Below are 14,991 nucleotides of genomic sequence, written 5' to 3' on the forward strand. Positions count from 1 at the left end.
ATTAGTACTTGTGAGGGGCCTGAGATTTTAAGGAGGGATTTCAGGTCAGTGTGAATCACAGGGAAGGCATCTTGAAGACAGATGCTGTATGTAGAGGTGTCAGACAGCTGGCGTAGACCTCCACTAACATACTCCTGTTGGTCAGGTACCACAGAGGTAGATCCTTTGTCTGCTGAAAGGAGCCATCAGCTTTTAGGGAATGACTAGCATGGAGCTCTGCATAGGAGGGGTTTGGGTCATGTTGTAGGGATCTGGGGGAGGGTTGTGAAGCAATGCTGGATGTGAAGAATTCTTAGAAGGCTTGTAAAGGATGGTTTTCAGGTAGTGGTAGTGGATCAAGGTCAGAACTGTTCAAGACAGGGATGAATGTCAGGTTTGCTGTTGCAAAGGTTTCGGGGTTGGGCTGCAAAGTGATATTTCCAGTTGACATTATGTGTGAAGGAAAGTAGGTCCTTCACCAAAGCAGCATGATTAAATGTAGGTTTAGAGCTGAAAGTGAGACTCTTGGATAATACAGATTATTTCAGGAAGGGAGAGTGCTTTAGATGAGAAGCTGGGAATACTGTACTGTTGTGACTCGTTCTTGTGATTATAAGTTATTATTGATCTGGGAGGCAGTGCTGAGGGCTGGGGGATGTTAAGGAGTTTTGCCAAGCTCAGTGTATAGAAAAGAAGTGGTGTCTGATGATGTGGATTTTTAGGGAGCTGCAGAGGGACAGGAAGGGAAACACCACTATTGAGATAGCTTAGGAGATGGTGGGATACTTTTTTTAGGTCAAGTCTGGCATGTTGTTGCTGTTTGAAGTTGACTAGGCAGATGACACCATTCAAGGAAACATAAGGGGCAGATAACTGGAGGATTTTGTAGGAGAGAAGTCTGGTGGACTGGGATGTGGCAGATGAGGCATGTAGGGTAAGTAAAAGAGATTGCTGTATCTGAAACTGTGAAAGAGGCTGATGTAGACTAGGACTACATCCAGAAACAGTGACTTCCAGTGTTCAGCCTTTGGGAGAAACTCCAAAGGACAGCAGTATCTGGGATCTTAGTTTTGATAGTGGAAAAGCATGTTTTCGCTGTCCCCCTCCCACCTCTATCACATACAATGCATTTAGCTTTTAGCTCTTATTAACTCATACACAGTGTTTCAGCAGTAATCTCTATCTTGCATATTACCCTATTTTTCACCTTTAAGCTCTCAGGTTTTCAAATTTCATCTGTAGCAGTTCCCAACTATCAGTCTTTCCTTCTCATCCTGTCTGGGAAGTCTCCCTTGACCCAGGATTCTGGGTGACTTTCTCAAACTCTACCTTTTTTCTAAACCTTACCAGTCCTTTTCCATAACCCTTCTTCTTCTCCATTCAACCCTTCTGCCAGAAGAAGGAGCCACTGGCTCTGAAAGCTTGCATATATAATACCTTTCGCATGTGTATTCTCCTGCCGCCACTTGGTGAATACATTTTTTATTCATCCAATTACATTATATTTCCCCCAATTATGTAAGCTTCTGCACCCTTATATTTCTTGTCTAACAATTCCTGCTTTGTCACTGTGCACTTCGTGACAATCCCATTTTCTAAATGTCAGTATTCTCTGTGTCTTCTCCATTTCCTGCTTTTTTTTTATAACATCTCTTTTCATCTGTTAGATTCAATGTCACATGTGTTATCCAAGGATATCTGCTTGGTTTTATCATTTTCCTGTTTGATCCTCTGCTGCATTCACTACTCCATCTTTCAAGACTCCCCATTTCTCTTCTTCTGTGTTCCTTGCCCCTGTTTCAGTCAATTGTTTTCTTATGCTTCCTTTGAAATTCTTGGCCACCTCTGGTTCTCTCAACTCATCTAGGTCCCATCTCCTTAACTGCAGTTCATAACCAATAAACTGTAGTCAGAATCCACATCTGCCCCTAGAAACATTTTGCAGTTTAGAATCTGGTTTCAAAATCTCTGTCTCGCCATAATGTAATCTATTTGAAACCTTCTTGTCTCCAGTCTTTTCCATATATACAATTTTCTTTCATGATATTTAAACCACCTACTACTGCTGATTAAATTATGACGGTGGTTAGAAAAGTTCTCAGAACCACCACGAGAGGTCAGCACTAGCGCAATCAGTTGTTCACGTGATATTCATTGGACTGTTGCCTGTAAACATGTGCCACGTCAGTGCTCTTGGAAGAGACCTGTGGCAGTGATGTGGCTCTGAGTTCCCGTCTAGTGATTTTCAAAGAGGGAAAAAAAATCAAGATTCAAGCAGTGATTAAGTATTTCGTAAAGAAAGGTATGAAAGCTAAGGACAACCATGCCGATTTCCAGAATAAACTGGGGTACTCTGTTCCTTCATATTCAACTGTTGCCAAGTGGACAAATGAATTTAAATTTGGTCAGGAGAGCTTAGATGAAGATCCGTGCTGTGGTTGGCCAAGATGTGTCACTCCCTCAGAAATCATTGCAAAAGTGCACAAAATGGTAATGGAGGATCGCCAATTGAAAGTATGTGAAACTACTCACGCATGCCAGATGTCAACTGAAATGGTGTATCACTTTTTAACTGAAGAATTAGAAATGAAAAAAAATTATCTGCAAGATGAGAATGGACATATCGGAACAATGTTTGGCCCATTTTTAGAGAAACAAACAAGATTTTTTGTGCCAGTTTGTAACCACAGATGAAACTTGGGTGCACTAATATACCCCAGAGACTACACAACAGTCAAAACAGTGGAAACATGCTGATTCTCCGTCACCAAAGAAAGCAAAGACAATTCCTTCAGCAGCAAAGGTCATGGCATCTGTGTTCTGGGATGTGAAGGAGATTCTATTTTTAAATTATCTCCCCACTGGGCAAACAGTTACTAGAGAATATTATGCTAACTTTCTGGACAAACTGCAACAAAAGATATGTGAAAGAAGGCCAGGTTTAACAACAAAGAAAGTCATCTTCCATGAAGACAATGCGCACCCGCACACATGTGCCGTTGCCATGGCAAAATTACACAAACTAAGGTATGAATTGTTGCCACACGCACCTTATTCACCTGATATGGCTCCATCAGACTTCTGTCTCTTCCAAAAACTGAAAATTTTTCTTGGTGGATGAAGATTCACTTCAAAAAAAGAACTGATAGCCGGAGTTGACAATTATTCTGCAGGCCTGGAAGAAACTCATTTTTGAGACGGGATCAAATGATTGGAACATCATTGGACCAACTACATTAATCTACAAGGAGACTACATTGAAACATAAAAAAAGTTTCAGAGATGTAAGTACTCCTTTTCCATTCTGTTCTAAGAACTTTTCAAACCACCCTCATATGTTCTCTGCAAATTTCCACCATGTGGCTTCCTATTTCATTCCTTTCCCCTAGCCAATTTTCTCCTACTATTTTGCCTTCTCTTATTTTGCTTTCTGTGAAATTCCAGTTCCCTATAACAAATAAGTTTTCAACTCCCTTAACTATCATTTACCTCATCACACATTATTTCAATTTCAGAGCTAGCTGGTGTATAAACCTGAACTACTTTGGTGGGTGGTGGCTTCGTGTCTGTCTTTGGTACAGTAATGCATTCACGATGCTGTTCATGCTAGCTTACCCACATTCCTATTTTCTTATTCATTAACTGACCTACTCCTTCATCACTCCTGTTTGATTTTGTGTTTATAGCCCTGCACTCAACTGGTCAAAAGTCCTGTTCTTTCTGCTACCACACTTCACTAATACCCACTATATCTGACTTTAAACTATCCATTTCCCACTTTAAATTCTCTAGCCTATCTACCAGATTAAGGGCTGTAACATTCCACATTACAACTCAAAGAACACCACTTTTGTTTTTCCTGGAGATGACATTCTCCTAAGTAGTTCCCACCTGAATATCTGAATAGCAAACTATTTTATGTCCAGAATATTTTACCAAGAGGAAGAAGGGCATCATTCAAGCATACCAACAGAGCTGCATGCTCTTAGAAAAATAACAGATGTCCTTTATTCTTGCTTTCACCCATTTATGGACCACCATAGTGGGGTCAAGTTGACTAATGTTACTTGGCCATATCAGTCGATCATTCAGACTGCTTCCCATGCAATTACTGAAAAGATTGCTGCTCCCCTTCAGGAGCCACTGATAAGTCTAACCCCTCCGCATATAACCCTCCACAGTGGGTGCAACCTCAGAACAGATATCTGTATCACTGAGGCACGCAAGCCACACCACCTCAGCAAGGTCCATCTTTCGTGGGGGATTCAAGTTTAACCATCTAAATTTAATCAAGTTCATTAGTGAGAAAGCTGCTGCTGTACCTTGAAAACAACTGCTGCATCTTCAGTTTTATTGTATCGCTGCCATTTATGTGCTATTAATAGCTTAATATTTACTCAATTACAAAGGTATTTTTAAAAGAAAATATTATTTTTACGTCTGTAAATAATGAGTACTATTTACAATATATAACTACTTGTTGTACAACTTTATAATGAACACTGCTAATTCCTAAGTCATGTATCCCATATTAAATATAAAACTTCTTATATCTTGTGTGTCATAATGAACATAATATAAAATATGTGGGGCTAGTTAGTTTATGAGAGGGACTGTTGGCCCCAATCTTACCAAGTTCAATAAATCAATTAAAAATAACTAAATAAAGCAAAAAATAAATTCACTCTTTCCTTAAAAACAGACTTGCTGCGAGGCACAAAATCTTTTGCCCTTTCACTCATATCTGTGGAGATGGGGAGATACTCATGATTTTGTTGCTGATGTACTTTGGAACTGCATACAAAGTGTTTAATTTCAGCAGGTGATGGTTACAATGGCATGGATGGGTGTGGTCTTTCTACCACTTCTGAATCATGGAATCTCTACCACTGGAGAGGAACTGACAGCCAAAGAATATGCCCCACTGCCCATTTGGTTGCCTTTCAAAGTGCACAGTTCACCTTCTTATGAGTTCACATATGCTGTTCAAGTGTTATGGCTGGCATTTGTTGCAGAAACATCTATTTGTATAGACTGCATATTTATGAACCTAATGCTAATGATTACAGCAGAGCTCCACATCTTGAATAGTACATTATCAACCCTGCAGAAGAACTCATTTGTTAATAAAGTTCCAGTGGTTTCTACAAATGAAATTACAGAAAACATGTTGCCTTTCACTCACAGAAGAGGAATCAAATACAGTAAACAAATATATGAAAACCTGATACCTGTTGAAGGGACTGAAGATAGTTCATCTGATACTTGTAATTCCTACTACGCCATTTCACAGGGAGAAATAAAGCAGCGGATGTACCAGCAACTACTAGAAAGCATACATTATCATCAAACAATTATCAAGTAAGTATTATTTTATTGTCATTGTTCGCAGTTATCAGTCAAAGAAATTAGTTGCTGTGCATTCTCCTTATCTTTCTCACTAGTTTTATCATTGAAATCCTTCACTAAATGCACTTACAGAGCTTTTTCAGCCCATAAATGTTTATATGCCAGATTTCTACCCATGGGCTTCACCTGATTATGCATATGTCACATATATTGCGTATATATATGTTTGAGTCTCTGCTGTTTTGTACCACAGGACTCGAGATAAGATGTTAAAATTATCCATCATATTCAGCCATGCTGCATGATCTTCGGTCTTGATACACATAGACAAAATTATTGGCTTGTTCCAGTGCTTATGCAACCTGGTTGACACACCAAACAACACAAATAAAAGGCAAACTGCACTTCCTACAATTGAAGTATTCCAAATCAACTAAATATAAAAAAGAAATATGAAGGTCATTTTAGTATATTTTTACATGTCAACCCTTTCTCATCCCTAGTGATAGTAGGGGCCTCTTACTCTCACAGTACTTTTATACACAAAATGAGTCATGTAAATTTGGTTGAAACTGTTCCAGATATATCTGAGTTATGCTTCTATGTCACCACATTTTCACCCCACCCCCAACGAAGGTTGGTGATTCTTACTTATACTTACACAGTGTTTTTCTTTCCAGTTAGTAAATGACATGTGTATGAAGTATGGCTAAGGCTAACATGCTTTAGCATGTGATGTGGCACATTCATACATACGTATTTTTATAATATACTAGCTTCATGTCCTTGGTTTCACCAGTGCATGCACACACCACAGACATTTCACATATAATTAAAATACTCCACTCATATTTGTACATGGATTTCATCTGTATGCATAGCAAATTTTGCCCAGCAGTTTCATAAGAATCCTGAGGAAACTTGTAATTCTGCCGTGCTAAGAAGTATGCAAAATATCATGAGTCATATATGTACCAAATTGGTTGAAATTGCTCCAGGTATTGATGAGTCATGCTTTTATGTCATACCTTTTCACTCCCATCCTCAGTAAAAGGGGTACTAGGGGTATCTTAGTAACCAGAGAATTTTTTTCAGATATCAAGTGACAACTGTGTCAAGATTAGTGGATATTACTTAAGGTGTTACAGTAATATGCTGATGTATCACTGTTTTGCACCCCATTACACACCATAAGGGTGAAACATCACTGGGACAGTGACCATTGAGCTCAGGGACACAGAAACAAAAACTAAAATCAAATAATATGGAACAGTTTTACATGCCATTGCTTCTCATCCCCTCCTCCACCACTAAGGATGGCAAGGATATATTTCCCCCACAGTATTTTTATACAAATAATACAAAGAAGAAGTGATATATACACCAAATATGACTGAAATTACTCTGATGTTCCTGAGTTACGCTTCTATGCCATCCACTTATCATGCCCATGATCACTGTTATGGAAGGAAGGAAGATTAGAGTTTAACATCCTCAACATCATGGTCATTAGAGGTGGGCCACAAGCTCCGATTATGAAAAGATGGCGAAAGAAAGTGGCTGTGCTTTCAAGTGAACCATACTGGCATTTGTGTAGATTTAGAGAAATCATGGAAAACTTAAATCTGGTTGGATGGATGGGGATTTGAACCCTCATCTTCCTGAATATGATTTCAGCGTGCTGACCACTGCACCACTTTGATTAGTCACTCTTATGGAAGGTAAGTGGTTCTTCCACCCTACAGTGCTCCTTTCCAGTTAGTAAGTACTATGTGCCAAAGGCAATAAGAGCTTGTATCTTAGGAAGACACCAACAAATGGGTCCTAGAGGAGGGACTGGGGAAAGCTACTGAACATCATTTATTACCAACTGCACTTTAAAACACTTTATTAACCAACAATATAAGGCTCAACTAAAAAACACATTAAAGGTAACTTGAGCTTCCACCCTTTTACAAAAGGGATTAAATGTGAAACACAAGAAGCAAACACTTTAGATATTCTTTAAAGCTTTTTCAGCAAGGATTACAATTAATCAAAACATTAAATTTTAATAATTCAATTTAAAGTCATGCCGAGGCACCCCATAATCTGAAAATTACAATAAAATCAGGTCAGGGCACAAATCCACAGATCCACAGATGACACAACAGACCCCAGATGTAGACATTGGGATCCAGCCCCCTGGTGACAACAAGCTGAGAGAGGATAGGTAGTGCTCTGCAACATATACAGCAAAGCTCATTTAGGCAGTGAACAGTTCAAACAATACTCAAATCTTTGCCCTGGCTCTAAAAGAAATCCAATAACAAATACAGAGGGGTGCAGAAAAATTTAAACATTATTTGATAGTTCATATCTTTGAAACAAAATGACATACCACTGCAATTTTGCGTCGTAGCACAGTCCATTGTTTTCTAGCAGATCTTGGCACGCATGTCCAAGCAGATGACAGTGCAGCAATGAATGAAGTAAGATTGTCATTTGAGCAATGAGCATTGCAAGGCCATATTGAAGTGCTACTGGCAGTACAAAAACATGATGGAGGTACAATGGCAATGGCGTCATGTGTACGGAACTCAGCCACCAACAAGTACAACAATTTATTGCATTCAGGACAAATTTGAAGCTGATGGTACTAATCAAGATGTGCATCAGGAAAGGTCTGCCCAACCAAAAACATCAACAAGTCCAGCTTCCAGTGCTGTTGTGTTGCAACATTTTACTTGGTCACCTCAAACACCTAAGGAGCAGGATGCACTTGAAAGTGGGGTAAGCCAATCAAGCATACAATGAATTCTAAAGGCTGCAAAGAGGAAAGTGTACATTCCAAAATCACTGCACACTATGAATGGAGACAACACAGATCGAAGGATCAAGTACGGTGAGTGGTTTGAAGGTATGCTTCGTGAGGATGAACGGTTTTCAGGAATGGTTATCTGGTCTGACGAGGTGCAATTCAAACTGAAAGATACTGTAAACTGCCACAACTACAAGTACTGGGCTCTTGTAAATCCTCACATTCATGTAGACAAACAGGTGTCAATGTGTGGTGTGATCTGTCACTGCACTGTTTGACTGGCCCATTCTTCTCTGAAGATAACATAACTGGTGAGGTGTATCTTTATATGCTGTGAACATCAACTTTACCTGCCTTCCAAAAGGTGTTTGGAAATGAAAGACTTTAACCATATGGGAACAGGATCAGTAATTGGTATACAGAAAACTTAATTCCCATATATGTCGTAGCTCACATATATTTACACTTGACACTGTGTCCATACAGAATTAAGTATAACAAAGAACTGACTAAAATAAAGTTAAGATGGAGGCTCAACAGAGCACTTACAATTCACAGATATTAAGTTTTGTGGTCGTTACGAACTGTCAACGCCACACAGCCCCCCCCCCCCCCCTTCCTTGCAGTACGGAGTACTACAGATGTCCAAGGGTGTGAGGGCATGTGGGCGTCGACTTCAGTGGAAATTGTGCGTGTAGGCAGGTGCACCACAGGTACTTCCATCTCAAACGAGATGGGTTGTGCAGGCGGAGCGGTGAGAGGCAGGTCCACTTTGTAGTCAGTCAGCCACTGTGGCTGGATGAGACAGTGGCCAGCCTGGGAGTAAGGCGGTGGGGCAGTCGACGGCGTGATCGAGGCATGTGTGCCCCGTAAGTGGATCGAGCCATCCATAGAAATGAAAGCATGTAGAGATGCTCGGTCATACTTGCGCGGGAATGTGAGGTTGTGTGCAATGTTGATGTACCCCTTGTACAGTTGAAGAGGCTGCCTAACCACATCATCACACAGCATGATGGGGGAGCAGTCGGAGAGTGCGGTGGGAACGTAAGTCTCAGGCGGTGAGTGACTGATGGGTGGGTGCAAACGCATTTGTTGAAAATGCGTGTGCATCCGGCTAATGAAATCTGGCGAGGGGGGGGTGGTTCTTGCTGAACTGGGGAAGAATAAGTTCCCCCAGTAGGACCAGATTCTCGCCGAAAACAAATTCGGATATAGTTCCCTGTAGGTCAGGTTTATAGGTCGAGTGTAGACCAAGTAGCACCCACGGGAGAGCTTCCGACCAGAGACAATAAAGACATTGAAGGGCCATCTTGAGGGTGCAGTGCCATCTCTCCACCAACCCATTGCTTTGTGGGTGATAAGTGGTAGTGTGTATTTTTTTAATACCGCAGATCTAGCAGAGGATGGTGAAAAGGGAGGATTCACACTGTTGACCCTCACCGGTGGTGATAGTGGTCGGGCACCTCAAATGAGGTATCCACGAGCCAATGAAAACCTTGGCTACCATCTCATCAGTAATGTTAGGGAGAGGGACAGCCTCAACCCAGCAAGACAACCAGTCAATAGTTGATAAGATCTATCTATGGCCCTCTGAAGGAGGAAGAGGCCCAATCAGATCAATATGTATGTGACAGAATCGTCCTGCGGTAATGTCGAACTTGCCCAGAGGCAGGGAGGTATGGCGGCTGATCTTGTTGCACTGGCAAGTGACACAGCTGCATGCCCAGGTTTGACAGTTCTGTTTGATATTCTTCCAAACAAAACGTCCTGACATGAGACATGTGGTGGCTCAAACGCCCGCATGGGCTAGGTTATCCAGGGTGTCAAAAACCTGTTTGCGCAGTCCAGTTGGGAGCAAAGGGCGTAGGGTGCCAGTCAAAGACTCACACCACACCTCATCAGAAATGCCAGGAAATTTAGCCTTTGTGAAAACAAGTGATGTTTGTGGGTTTTGTAGGAAAGCCTGAGAATCTTCATCAGAAGCTTGGAAGGAGGCCAGATCGGAAAGATCAACGATGTGGGAAACAGCACTGATCCATGAGAAGCAATCTGCAGCAACATTATCTGCACCCTTGATGTAACGGATGTCCGCTGTGACTTGAGAAACCAGGTAAAAGTAGCGGTAACATAGTGGGGGTGGGTCCTCAGGTGGGTTGCAGAATGCTTCTGACAGTGGTTTGTGATCGGTGAGGACGAAAAACGAACGTCCTTCGACGTCGGGGTGGAAATGTTTGATTGCCTCGTAAACAGCATAGAGCTCTCTATCGAATGCAGAATATTTTCCCTGAGCCATAGATAGTGTCTTGGAGAAGAAATAAAGGGGAGAAACCATGTCCCCCTTGTGTAGTTGCAACACTGCCCCCACCGCGATGTCACTGGCGTCCATAGTAATGAATAACTCGGCCGAGGGGTCGGGGTGGGCGAGTGTCACAGCGTGAGCTAAAGAAGTCTTCAGAGCCTTGAAGGCCTCTAGCATCAGAGCAGTCCAAGAGACGGGTCTGATACCGGAAGTTTGTTTGCCTGATAGCACGTCCATCAGGAGTGCCTGAACAGCGGCGATGGAAGGCAGATGGCGACGATAGTAATTGATGGTGCTGAGGAAATGGCATAGCTCTTTGTAAATAGCCAGGGGCGGCAGTGATGTGATATCCTGCACATGAGATTTGGGAGGCTGTATTCCAGTAGTGAGACGGTGTAACCTAGGAAGGAGACTGACACCTGGCGCAACTGAAACTTGTCTTTGTTGACCTCGACACCATTGGAGTTCAAGGTCTGGAGGACCATACACAGATGATTTTCATGTTCCTCCGCTGAGTTGCTGTAAATGAGAATGTCATCCAGATAAGCAAAGCAAAACTTGTACTGTCGCAAGACAGAGTCAATGCAACATTGCCACGTTTGCACTGCGTTCTTTAAGCCAAACAGCATGAAGTGGTATTGGAATAAACCGAGCGGCATGATAACAGGCGTCTTAGCAATGTCTTGCAGTGCCATGGGAATCTGTTGGTAGGCGCGTTTACAGTCAATAACACTGAAAATTGTGGCGCCAGATAACATATGAGTGAAGTCATTAATGTTTGGCACTGGGTAATTGTCCATGACGGTATGAACATTTAAGCATCTGTAATTGCCACACAATTGAAAAGATCCATCATGTTTGGGGAAGAGGTGGGTTGGTGAAGACTAGTTGCTGTCTGAAGGTTGCAGAACACCTGCCGCCAACAGTTTATTAATCTGCTGCCAGGCCGCGGGCAACTTGATAGGGTTGAGGTGTCGGACCTTATGCCTAATAGGAGGGCTGTCAGTGGTAACTATCTTGTGTGTCATTCCATCAGTGACGGAAGAAACTGAGAACTGCACTTGAGATTGGTTAATGTCCTGGCACTGAGTCCTGGGAAGAGTAGGGCGCGACGAGGCGTAGCTGTTAGCGCAAGTGGGGAAAGGTAGCACGAAAGTCACATGTCTCTTACAGGAGCATGGTGTGCGCTTGTGTGGAGGGGGTAGGTGCGCGTGCAGTGCCAAGCGAAGGGGAATGGGCAGCGACTGTCTGCTGTTAACCTTGCACTGGACAACTGGAGTGGGTGAGAGCAGCGCTGGCCTTGAACGTGGGGCCGCAATGGCTGCTGGGTCATGTGGCCGGTGAGTGAGAGAGGGGGAATATTTATCAACATGCGCGGTAGCTGTCCAAGGGGTGGGCATGGTCGCAATGCGTGCGCAACTGTCATTAGCAGCACTGTTGGAAACACACGACACTGGATGAGGCGAGTGTGACGTGAGGGTTGGAAATTCACAAGCAAGTAAAGTTTGTGGACTAGACTGGTGAGAGTTTGAGCTACGCTTGGCCAAGCAATTTTGTTTAGGTGGCAGTGCCATGGACCACAGTTGCAGAAGTGAGTTACGAGCCGTGACAGAGCTTGCTGTAAGTGGATGCGATGCGTTGTTTCAGGTTCTCGTTGTCATGGTGGAGTTGCGCCCGAAGTCGTATTCTGACAGTAGGTTGGTAATGCAGGTCACAATGTTGGCGGCGAGGGCGGGGCACTCGCATGTGATGTCGTATATTGTGGTGGAAACAGAGCGTTGGACATAGGTAGTATGGCAGACCACACAGCCCATAGCGTGGCGTCAGGCATGGTATGCTTATTCACGAGCAATCGAAGGCGGCGCAAGAGTTGTGAGGAGGTGTATTCCCACTGGTGCTCCTCGTAGAGAATCTTAATTATTAGCTCTTGTGGCGAGCAGGCAAGTTGTTCCATTATAGTCTTCTTTGCCAACTCGTATTTTGGTGCAGGCGGCAGCAAAAGGAGCAGATCACAAATCAAATCTGAGTGGTCGTGGACGTGTGTTACGAGGCAGAGAAACTTTGAGTTGTCGTCAGACACATAATGTAACTCTAACAGATGCTCGACAAGCGTGAACCACGATGCCGGGTTGTCCTCATATAAGAGCGGTAGCTTCGGCAGGCGGCCAGGAGGGAGTGAAGACAGCAGCTTCGGTGTCTCCTGGGGTAGTGGCTGAACTGAGTTTAAGTCAGAGGCCGGCACGGTAGGCCCGGATTTTGACCCGGTGAGCGAATCCATAGTAGTGATAGCTGGCATAGTTGACTGTGTGTCACAAAAACACAGTGCGGCAGGCACGGACAGTACTATGGAAACAGGTGCATGGACAGCACACAAGGGGGGCCCAGAAATTGGACCGTGAGTGACGAGTGCTGGATGGAAACAACACACCTCCGGAACAGGGCGAGAGACTGGTGTGGCAGACACAGGTGGTGTTGTGGGAGCGGCAGGCAGCTGAGCAACCAGAAACGGGGAACCCCACAAGTGGGGGCGGGGGGGAAGCAGGAGGGGTTGGGAATACCACCCGCGTGGAAACTATCTGATGCATAACATGCCTGTAGTGCATGTGGCAGGCCACTGAGGCAAGGGAAGTGGTCCATGTTAAGCGAAACACTGAATTGTGCATGTAAATTAGTCACAACTGGAACACCAAGTGTGCAGAATGGATCCGGCACGGTTTGTAGCAGTGACGGCATTGCACACGGCCTGACAGTAACTGATGCAGCATGCCAGTGAGTGGCTAAACACGTGTTCAATGGAGATCAGTTTGCTCTTGAAACACTCAATTTGAAGAGAGACAATTTGAAATATTGTTCAGTTCACATTTCACTGTCGGAATGGCATAATCCAGTGACATGAAGCCTGCACCAACACCGGTCCAGAAGATGCGAAACAGGAACAAACTGCGCGTCCACCACTATGGGAGTGGGATCGGTAATTGGGATATAGAAAACTTAATTCCCATATATGTCGTAGCTCATATATATTTAAATTTGACACTGCATCCATACAGAATGAAGTTTTGTGGTCGATACTAACTATCGAGGCCACACCTACAAGAGGGCGCTCCATCTCACTACCACAGAGATGTCAGAGCCTGCTTGGATGACAATCTACCTGGACAGTGGGTAGGTCAAAGAGGGGCAGTTGAGTACTCACCTTTGTCTCCAGATCTTACACCTCCTGATTTCTATCTATGGGGGACATTGAAAAATGAAGTTCAGAAGCCAGCTGGTCTGAATGAGCTACGAGGAACCACTGAGGCATCCTGTATGGCTATCACACTTGCAACACTGACAGCCATAGTTCAGTCAACAGTAAAATATTCCAGAGGTAAAATAGCCCCCATTTGGACCTCTGGGTGAGGATTACTCAGGACAATGTCATTATCAGGAGAAACAAAACTGGCATTCTATGGATCGGAGCATGGAGTGTCAGATCCCTTAATTGGGCAGGTAGGCTAGAAAATTTAAAAAGGGAAATGGATAGATTAAAGTTAGATATAGTGGGAATTAATGAAGTTTGGTGGCAGAAGTGACAGTAGTACTGGCCAGGCGAATACAGGGTTATAAGTACAAAATCAAATACCATATTTTACAGGCTATAAGATGCACTTTTTTCTTCAGAAAATTGCCTCCAAAATTAAGGTGCATCTTATATTCAAAATTAATATAAAAATATCCAGTGTTTGATTTAAAATTCTCACGTCTTAAAAATGGGCATATGTTTAACCCATGACAAACCTATCTCTATTAGCCAACATTGGATCCAACTTGCAGCAGCAGTGCACCAGCGCAATGAACATGAGTTGCAGGGACTCACGGGCTTGCTAACATTGTCTCCCTCTCCCTCCACCATCACAAACTCAGAACACTCTCTGGCCTATGGCGCATCCTTGCAGTCTATGGTGCCAATGAACTGGGATTGAAAGTGATATTTGTTATTGCTAACAGTACAATATTTTTGTTAGTAGCTATGTTAATAATGGAAAAAATAAAAGATATTCATATGATGCAGGCTATAAATTGAAAGTACTAGTATATGCAGACGAACATGGAAACAGAGCATTGAGTGCCATTTTGACCTTCCACCAACAAAAAAAACCATTTGCAAGTGGTGAGCTAGTAAAGAAGAACTGAAAAAATGAGGAAAGGTAATGTGCAAATAGAGGACTGAATGTAAATGGCCAAAACTAGTAGATGACGTATTGAAATGGATTCAAGGACACCATAAAAGTGGCATTGGAATTAATACAGGGTGTATACGTGGTTCAAATGTCTCTGAGCACTATGCGACTTAACTTCTGAGGTCATCAGTCCCCTAGAACTTAGAACTACTTAAACCTAACTAACCTAAGAACATCACACACATCCATGCCCGAGGCAGGATTCAAACCTGCGGTCGTAGCGGTCGCGCGGTTCCAGACTGTAGCGCCTAGAACCGCTCAGCCACTCCGGCTGGCTGTATACGTGGACAAGGAAAAAAAATTCCTGGGTTTTTCCTGGATTTCCCGGTTTAAAAAAATAC

Source organism: Schistocerca serialis, chromosome 7 (genome assembly GCF_023864345.2).
Source record: "Schistocerca serialis cubense isolate TAMUIC-IGC-003099 chromosome 7, iqSchSeri2.2, whole genome shotgun sequence".
Classification (NCBI taxonomy): Eukaryota; Metazoa; Arthropoda; class Insecta; order Orthoptera; family Acrididae; genus Schistocerca; species Schistocerca serialis.